The sequence below is a fragment of the Gossypium hirsutum genome, chromosome A05 (assembly GCF_007990345.1).
Source record: "Gossypium hirsutum isolate 1008001.06 chromosome A05, Gossypium_hirsutum_v2.1, whole genome shotgun sequence".
Taxonomy (NCBI): domain Eukaryota; kingdom Viridiplantae; phylum Streptophyta; class Magnoliopsida; order Malvales; family Malvaceae; genus Gossypium; species Gossypium hirsutum.
The window spans coordinates 30571486-30580707 of NC_053428.1; the positions used below are offsets into that span (position 1 = coordinate 30571486).

A 9222-nucleotide genomic window follows, 5' to 3' on the forward strand; every position below is an offset into this window, starting at 1 on the left:
CTTACTCCCTCCTTTTCATTCCTTGTAGTTTTGACAAGCCAGCTCGGAAATCGGGAACGGTCGGAGGCTCGCTCACACTATCCGTGTATCATCTTGGCATAATGGCTTGTATATTTTGAGCATGGCATGTATAGCATTATAATCATTTTGTGTATATGGTCTTATGATATGGTTATTGAGTGGTATGGAAATGCTTGGTAATGATTAGCTATTGGAATGGCTAATCATGATCATATTTGGTGTTATGTATGCTAAGTTGCTAGCTAATCCATGGAAACCATGAAATAGGTAAAATTTACCATAAAATAGATTCAGACAGCAGCAGTGACGTGACTTTGAAAAATCATTAAAAATAGTAGAGATATAATTAGATGATGAATAAAATATGGAATTGAAGAATTATGAGTCGATTTTCATATGGATGGAACAAAACAGGTATATGAGTTATATTTTATGAGATGTTTAAATTTTTGTGAAACAGGGCCAGAGCGATTTCTGGATCCCCTGTTCTGACTTTAAAAAATTCATCATAAATTTTACAAAAATAATTAGAAGTCATACTTTATATGTACAGATTCCTTATTGAGTCTAGTTTTATTAGAAACAAACTGCATAGTCATTGAAACTCTGTACAGGGAGATATCTGATTCGTAATACACAGAGGTCAGAGCAGTCGAACCCTGAAATAGGGGAGACTTTAACTAATAAACTGTACTAATTGGCTTGACCAAAAATTCTAGAAAAAAATTATTAAATATATATATGAGTCTAGTTTCAGAAAAAATTTACGGAATTGGATTTTGAGTTTCTGAACTCTAGATATGAATTTTTAAGCAACTGTGACGCAGATTGCCAGCTTGACTGGAAATTTTAAAAATAAATTGTTTGAGCTGTTTAAGTAATGAATTAAGTCTGTTAACACCTCGTTTTCAACTCCGGCGATGGTATCGGGTACGGGGCGTTACATTTGACGACCAGCCTAAACCACTCAAATGTTTTAAGAGGAATCATATTTCAAATTTTTTTGAAAAAACCCTAGACATAAGGACAACACTTAATCAATCTGGTACCAGTTTTTGGGCGTAGTGAAGGTGCTAACCCTTCCTCATACGTAACCGGCTCCCGAACCCATTTTTAAATTTACACGGACCAAAATTGTTTTAAAATGTTTCATTAGGTGATCCAATCACGCTTAAACAAAAAGATTGGTGGCGACTCCACATTTGGTTTTAAAAAGTTAATCCCCATTTTTTCCTAACTTGAAAAATGGTTTCGACATATTTTATAATCAAACATTATTATAAAAATAGTATTATATACATTTAGGGGCATAAAATATGTGAATTGTTATATATGCAAAACAAATGTATAATTATTATACAATGTTGGTTCTTTTGTTAATGACATGCAACCTAAATATTAAATGTGTCGTGATAGTTGTTGTGAAAAATAATGATGTGGCAGCTAACAGGATAATTAACGTGAAAAAATGTTGAAGTGGAAAGTTTAATTGATTTTTTTAATAATTTAAGCCTAAATATATTGAAATATTATAAATTTTTTGAAAATGTAATAAATATCGAAAAATTAGAAAAATGATAAAACTATTAAATAGTACAAAATATTCACATGTTATGAAAATATTATAAAAATTTAGAAATTATAGATTTTAAAAAAAAATTAACCTATAAAAACATAGAAATTTATATAAAAATAATTAAAATGATGAAAATTAATAAAAAATATAAAAATATATATAAGAAAATTATAGAAAAATTTGTTATTTTTAAAGTTTGATTTGGTTTAGTGGGGAGCTTGAATGATGCGATCTCATCCACATCATGTTTGGATACACCTCGACGACATCGAGATTGGCCTAAACTCGAGGGGCCCAAGTGCAAAATGAGACTTTTAATTTCAGTTTGTTAATAATTGAGTTGCTGTACTTTATTTTTAATTGAACTCATCTTAGTTATTAAATTAAGTTGCTGGAATCAATATTCAAGGAGGATTAAGTCATTTATCCAAGGAGAATCACTTACGAAGAGGCGAATGTGTTTCGAAAGCATCAAAGAACCCGCCCACGGAGATACATTCACGAATAAGTGATCTTTACTCCTATGTAGATTCTTTCCCTTCTTTCTGTTGGAAAACTTGTCATTCTGAATCTTTCATGTTACCTTGATCTTATAATGAAATTAAAAGAAGAAAAAGAGATATGAAAGAAAAAGAAAATGAAAAAGAGAAAGAGTGTGAGAAAGAAAAGAAAATTGAAAAGGAGAGTGAGATTGAAGAAATAAACGAAAGTGTGAGTGGAGCGATTGATATTATTGAAAAAGAAAGTGAAATAAGGAGTGAGAGTGAGATTTCAAAAGAAAAGGAGACTAATGAAAAGAAAAGAGAGCCTGAAAAATAAACGAGTGGAAAAGATGAAAGTGAACTAGAAAAAGCGATGAATGTTTTTACTAACCAACCTGCGAGTTGTCCTCGTATTGTTTCTTCTTTTCAGGTGTCTAAAGATTCAATTGATGTGTTTCAACTTCAATACCTTTCCAAAGAGAGGCGGTTTCAATTGATCGAGAAAGGTAAGGTCGAAGTTAACATTAAACCACAAGTGTTTAAAGGTAAGCAAGGTAATGAGTTTTTAGCCATTGAATCACGACAATCACATTTGAATGTTGATGAGAAAATTGCTGAAGACTTAGTTTTTGAAAGAACTCCTCACCTTAATTCGATTAACTGTCATTTTTTGATTGTTAATGATTTTGCTCCAACTAGTGCCATGAAAAGTTTTACCTATGATAAGTTTTGTGATGGCAATTTTGTTTATGTAATTAGGCTAAATCGGCATGTGCAAAGCTTGATTGTTTGTGATAAAGAGTTTTCGTGTGAAGCATTCAATCTGTTTGATCACGATGGTAATGAGAATTCTTTAACTCTTAATGCGAAATCCACATGTATTTTTATGCCTATTTGATTGAAATTTAAGAGGTTTGATTGTTTGACTGATTATCTGCTTACATCTTCTTTGTTTAGCATATGTGAGTTATTGGTGAAAAAGAAATTTATGCTGTATTTTGGCAAGAATGATCAAAACCATGTTTTTAAGCTCGGAACGTGTTTTCATAATTTGATGTTAAGCAAAGGTGAGTATCATAAATTCTATGTGAATAGATGCGTGAACAGTCTTTACTTGTTTGATGTTTTATCATTATGTTCGAAAACAAAGCATGTAAATTTTGTTGCCTTACAAAGACAAAATCCAATATTTGATCCCGGAGATTGTTCTATGACATGGCTAAAAGGATTCGCATATTCTTTGCATGATTACAAGTTTCACTTGCTTCATGTTCCTTCCATGATGCCGGTCATGAATTTTTCAAATCAAATTGAAGTGGTAAACAAAAACTTTGTCTTTGATCCCGGTGAATATTATTTTATATCATTGTCCAAGGGACTTGAACCATGGAATTTTGCCTTATGAGATTATGGCTTTCGAATGATTTGTGATTCGAGATTGTCTCTATCAAAGAACAAGGTAAGACCAACGGTAAGATCAACTTCTATTTTTGATTCTGACGCTAGATTAAGCGTTCAATTGTTGAATCATTATGAGAAGGTAAAGCCAAATCATGTTTTTGATCCCTGCATTGTTTCATTTGCTAAATTTTTGAATGAGATTTCAGGAAATTCTTTTGAGTTTATAATTTCTAGTGTCACAAATTTGTTTCATTTTTATGTAGCCGACAATCTTAAGGGGTACCCTTTTAAAGAGGGAGGGTATGCAAATAACCTGCTTCCCTTGCGAACCATTTATGGTTCTCATGTTCTTGGAAACGATTTTGTCAAATTCATGAACAAAGGCGTTCGTGATGGTGAAAAATTTTTCTTGAGCAAATGACTCGATTTGAGGACAAATCATCTTCAAGAGGGAGGGTATGATGAGATCCCGGCCGCATCATGTTTCGATACACCTCGACGACATTGAGATTGGCCTAAACTCGAGGGGCCCAAGTGCAAAATGAGGCTTTTAATTTTAGTTTGTTAATAATTGAGTTGCTGAACTTTATTTTTAATTGAACTCATCTTAGTTATTAAATTAAGTTGCTGGACTCAATATTCAACTTAGTTAATTGAGTTGTTAGAATAAATACTTATCTTAGTTAATTTAATTGCTGGAATAATTTATTGTTACATGTGTTTTAAGTTTATTAATTAAGTTAGTTAAGTTTCATGTGTTTAAAGTATTTAATGTGTTTTAATGTGTTTGTTAATGCTTGTAGGTGACTATTTAGCTAGAATCAGTTACAAACAAGGGGCGGTTACAAATTGTTAAATGCAACTTTTTAGTTGGAATCGGTCACATACAAGGGGCTATTGCAACATTTAAAGAAGAGCATTATGCACCAATAAATTTCGGCAGCCTATTCCTCTTCTCCAAGGAGTTATTCAAGAACAGCAATAGACAACAATTAAAGGAGAGCATTAACCAAGTTGCTGGTGTTTATTCAGCTGCCCAAGCATTCAAGTTCAACTAAAACAGCTGAATTGAAACATTAAATCATGTTAATAGTTGTTGTTACTTAGGTTTAGAGATTCCAAGAGTTTGTGCTTAATAATTAAGTTTTTATTCAGCTCATAACCGCACATTAAAGCTGAATTCATGTGACTTTTCAGCTAGGTCTCATGTAAGCACTATTAATACTTTGTAATTAGCTTGTTTAAAGAAAACTTTTGTTGAATTTATGCTAAATTTAAAAGTTGTGAGATTTCCAATTCTCCTTGTTCTTTTAGGACTAAATTGACTTATCAAGTATTCTTGTGGTGTCAATCTGTTCTTTGTTAAACCGAACTTATTACCTTTGGTGTGGCGTTCATATACCTATGGTTCCTATCTTGCATAGGTAGCGAGTCAAGATTTTTTGTTGATTTTTCCTAAACCTAAATTCATCTAAGAGCTACTTTGAGACTCGGGTCAACAATCTCAATATTGTTGGTTCATTCTCTACCCTTAGCCGAATCACCCATTCCATACTTTACTATCTTTCTTTTAAGATCTTATTTGAAGCTTTTCTATTATTTTACATCCATTTCGAAACGAACCAAGTCTTACTCAAATTCACGATTAGGCAATTTAAACGACTCAAATCATCATTGAAACGAGTTCGTATCATTGAATTGTGATGGTTATTGGACTTGTATAGAGTGTCGACTAAAGGATCTGAGAAACAATAAGTTTAGTGTTTGAAAACTTAAAGTGAGTGATGATTAATGTTTTTGGTTGAGGAGAAAAAATGTGAAGGAAATTGATAAGAATGGATTGACGTGAGGTATAATGTAGTGCAAGGTGTGAAGGAAAAAAAAAGAATAGTAATTTTTATCAATTCTTTTAAAAAATCATTAGATATTATTAAAATATTACAAAAATTTAAAAATTATAAACAACTTATATGAGTTACTAAAAATTAAAAAAAATTACTTTTATAATTTTTTATAAAGTTTTAATAATTTTTATCATTTTTATAATTCTTTTGAGAATTTTTATATAATCTCTAAAAATCAATTAAGTTATCTACGTCAAATGTTAGGTCAACTGTCACATCATCATTTTCCCTCACATCAACACTTAACGAACCATTAGGGCCTTTGATGGATAATCATATTATAGAGATTGAACTGGTTGCTAACTTTTGATTAAGAGTTCAATTGATTTTTCAATTATTTTACAAGGACTTCTTTAGTACTTAAGTTTAAAAATTATAAAGAATGGTTATTTTTATATTTTATTTTTAACTTTTTAAATAATTAAAAAGATAATTTAAAATTTTTAAATTGGTTATATATAATTTTAAGATAAAAATTTTAATAAAACCTTTTAAATTTTAAATTTGATATTTTTTTAAATAAAAAATTAAAGTAAGACCCTATTTAATAGAAGGTAAAAGTTAATAGCTTTTATATTTTTAATTTGAAAATTAAGTATATAAAATTTGAAAAGGTAGAATGTTGTGTGTTTTGGAAACTTTTAGTGTTAAAATTAATAAATAAATAAATATATATATTTACATTTTTGCTACTTAAATGATTTGATTACATGTTAATTAAATAAGAGCATCAACTTATCATTAAATGAGACTATCCACGTTAACATATATGAAATAATCATAAATATATATATGAATAATCTCATTATAAATTTATTTATATCTATTTTTTTTGAACAAATTAAAGAAAAAAAGCTAGGACTTTTTTGGAAATATGTTAAATTTTTCATTGCTTTACCTTCTTTAGAATATGATGAATTTTTTTGATTATGGCAGAATTAGAGTTCCCTAAAGAATCTTCCACGATTATATTAATAGCTTCAATACTATCCATTTGAATTAAGATCCTCTCGAAATGCCTATCCAAAATAATGTTCAACTTGTCTAGTATGCCCCAAAGCTCTGCCTCTAATACAATGCAATTACCCAAATATATAGCAACCCAATAATCCACTCACCATTATAATCCCTCACACAACCACCATCTATTGTAAAGCCCTCGTTAAACCTAACCGAACCATCTGTATTCAAACTCACCTAGTTATTAGATAAATGCCAGTTATGGAGATGACTTTGTGCTTTTTTTATCACAATGCTAGAATTACCTATAAATAGGAGGATAATACACTTCAGCGCACTCGAACCTACGTCCTCCTACATTGTTAACAATATCTATGCCAATTGAACTAAGACTCAATAAACTATTATCAAATATATATTAGATTACAAATTCTCGTTAAACTACATCAATTTTTTTTAAAACTACCCATGTCATTATAAAAGTTTATTTCAGTCTTGTCACATATTCAATTTCAATGCAATACAAACTCACATAAATCTTTAAAAGTTTTAAATAGGACTTTCGGTGATAAATATTAAAACAAAATATGATATTTATCTCTTCACTTTATAAGAAGGTAAATTGTAAAATTAAGAAAACATTAATTTAAAATATAGTTTTTTTTAAAAAAAATACAAATGATTTAAGGATTTATTTATTTATTTTCATCAATATACCTATTTTAATTAAAGATAATATAATGCAGAGAATCCACAAGATAAATATTTAAATTAAAAAACTTATCTTCAAACTTTATTTAAAATGAGTTTTTAAATTCAATTTTACAAAGACTAGTTTTAAATCACTTTTTAATTCAATTTTAAGTGAATTTTTTTATGAGAGAAAAATAAATGAAAAACGTAGCAAGGAAATTTGTAGCAGGCCAATTTATCCCGGGACAATAAAAGCCTAAACCGACCAACCCAAAAACAAAATTAAAACCAAAATAACAATATAAAAGTCCATTGTTTTTACAAGACCTATTAAAAAACCCAAAAAATACAAAAAAAAACCTAACCCAAACTTTACAGACTCATTACCCCAAGTTCCTACAGGCCCAAAAGGCCCAAGAGCCTAAAACAATTCAGAAACCCTAGGGTTTCTGAATCTCCTTTGCGCCATCCCCCTTCCATGTGTGCCCTCGGCACGCACACAGCCCAAGGCTCGGCTTTGCCTGCAATGTTGCACCTAAACAGCCATCTACAGCCCCATTGACCCATTGTGTGCCTGCAAAAGAAAGCAAAAAAGGAAACAAAACAAGGCAACAGAGCAAAAAGGCGAAAACAGAGCAGAAACAAAGCAAGAAAATAGAAAAGGCATAGGCAATAGTAATAATATTAAATCAAGTATATTTTTCGGCTATATAAGCCCAGAGACCAAACGTTGTAAGGTTTACACGCATATTAAGCAATCAAAAGCAAAACAGAAGAAAAATGTTATTTTTTATTTCTATTTTTCTTGTGTTCTTTTCGTTCCTTTTATTTTTATTTTTTATTTTTTACCTTTTATTATAAATCTATTTTAAATAATAAAAAAGGAAGAAGGGAAGATTTACTTGAGTCACCCTGCGGTCTCATCGTCGGAAGTCCCTTTCTCTGTCGTTGAGGTTGGATCTAAAAAGGGGTCGGAGTTCTCATTCTTCGGAAGTTGGGTCGGGAAGATTTGGCCCCTTAAAATACGAAGAAATGAGGGTTAAACCCCCTTTTTTGCGTGACCTCGGCCACCGGCCACGGTGGGACCGCGGTGGGGAGTGGTACACCGGCGACGGGGCCCAAGGTCGGGTTGAAACCCTAGCAAAGAAAAGGGGGAGAGTCGTTTAAAGTTTTTTAAGAAAAAAGGCAGCAGAATGAAATTTTTTTTTTAAAAAAGGGTTTATATGCAGGAATAAAACGGTGCCGTTTTGCACCCAAGGCCCCAGTTCCAAAACGATGCCGCTTAAGACGACCCGCACGCGACCTGACCCGCTCCAGGGGGATCCGGCATCTTCGCTAAATGGGCTATTTATGCCCTAGTCCTTCTGCATTTTTGATTATTTAAATTTAATCCTTTATTTTACTTTTCTTGTATTTTTAAATTTGACCACATAAATTTGCTCGGTTTCCATCTCGGTCGCTAACCCGTGGATGCGCTGGATAATGGACACGTGTCCAGAGGTTGGGTTTTTTACTCGATTAGTCCTCAAACCTTGTGCACTTCTTATTTTTGCCCCTGTGATTTCACTTCCGTTTCATTTTAGCCCACGTTGAAATGGTGCGTTTTGGAGGATGGGGATTATTTCCCAGTCAATCCTTCTTTGTTATTCGCACTTTGTAAATCGATCCCTTCCCTTATTTCCATTCCCGATTTTCTCCCCAAATTTCCATTTTGATTTTAATTTAACCCTTCCTTGTTAATGTTATCATGTTATTAATTTAACATTTAGTATTTTTCGTATTTATCATTCATTCTTTTTCTTTTCTTTTCCTTTCTTCATTTAATATTTTTTATAATGTGCTTTTATTATTACCCATAATGGTTCATTTTATTGCTTATTTTATTTATTTTATACATACATTTTACATGTTTCGAAGTTCATATTATTATTATATTTTTATCTCTTCCTTGCTATTTTATTATTTTCATATTCTAAAAGATTTCCTACTCAATATTACGTGTATATATATATTTACTTATTTTTTATTCTATATACTTTATGTATACATATTAAAGTTCGTAAGGTTAATGTTTTCTATATCAATGTTCGTTGATTCGTATATTTTCTTACTACTAATATTTACTCATGCTTTTGTTCATCATTTGCTTCCTTTTTATGTATATGATTTCATTGTCCCATTCATT

General features: G+C 30.9%; 1 long non-coding RNA gene across 1 annotated transcript; it reads right to left on the bottom strand.

The window, feature by feature from the left end:
* Nucleotides 1-7319: 7319 nt before the first annotated feature.
* LOC121229043 (uncharacterized) lies at nt 7320-8289 on the bottom strand. Its single transcript, XR_005926475.1, has 2 exons — nt 7940-8289; nt 7320-7611 (listed from the first exon to the last, which is right to left on the bottom strand). It is a non-coding gene; the product is annotated as an uncharacterized lncRNA (long non-coding RNA).
* Between the last annotated feature and the right edge of the window lie 933 nt (nt 8290-9222).